Raw genomic sequence first — 321 nt, forward strand, 5'->3', positions numbered from 1 at the left:
GCGCATGCGCGAAACCGGAAGCCCGCCCCCGAGTTTTCCCGGGGCACGCGCCGTTGCCGGCCAGGAAAAGCTGGGCGGTGATTGGTGAGTTGGGTGCCGCAGGGCGCAGCGAAGCAGGCCCGGGAAGACGGAGGCGGAGCGAGCTGAGGAAGAGGGCGGGGTTCAGTCCCTGTCAGAGAGCGTGGGCTCTTTAAATGAGCGCTTCCGTATAGCTTGTTGTTACTATGGTTACGTCAGAACTCGTTAACACCTAAGGGCTGTTCACGCCTGCGCTGCGTTTGCACATCCACAACCTGTAAATGGTAATTATAAAACTTGTTT

Source organism: Myotis davidii, unplaced genomic scaffold (assembly GCF_000327345.1).
Source record: "Myotis davidii unplaced genomic scaffold, ASM32734v1 scaffold137, whole genome shotgun sequence".
Lineage (NCBI taxonomy): Eukaryota > Metazoa > Chordata > Mammalia > Chiroptera > Vespertilionidae > Myotis > Myotis davidii.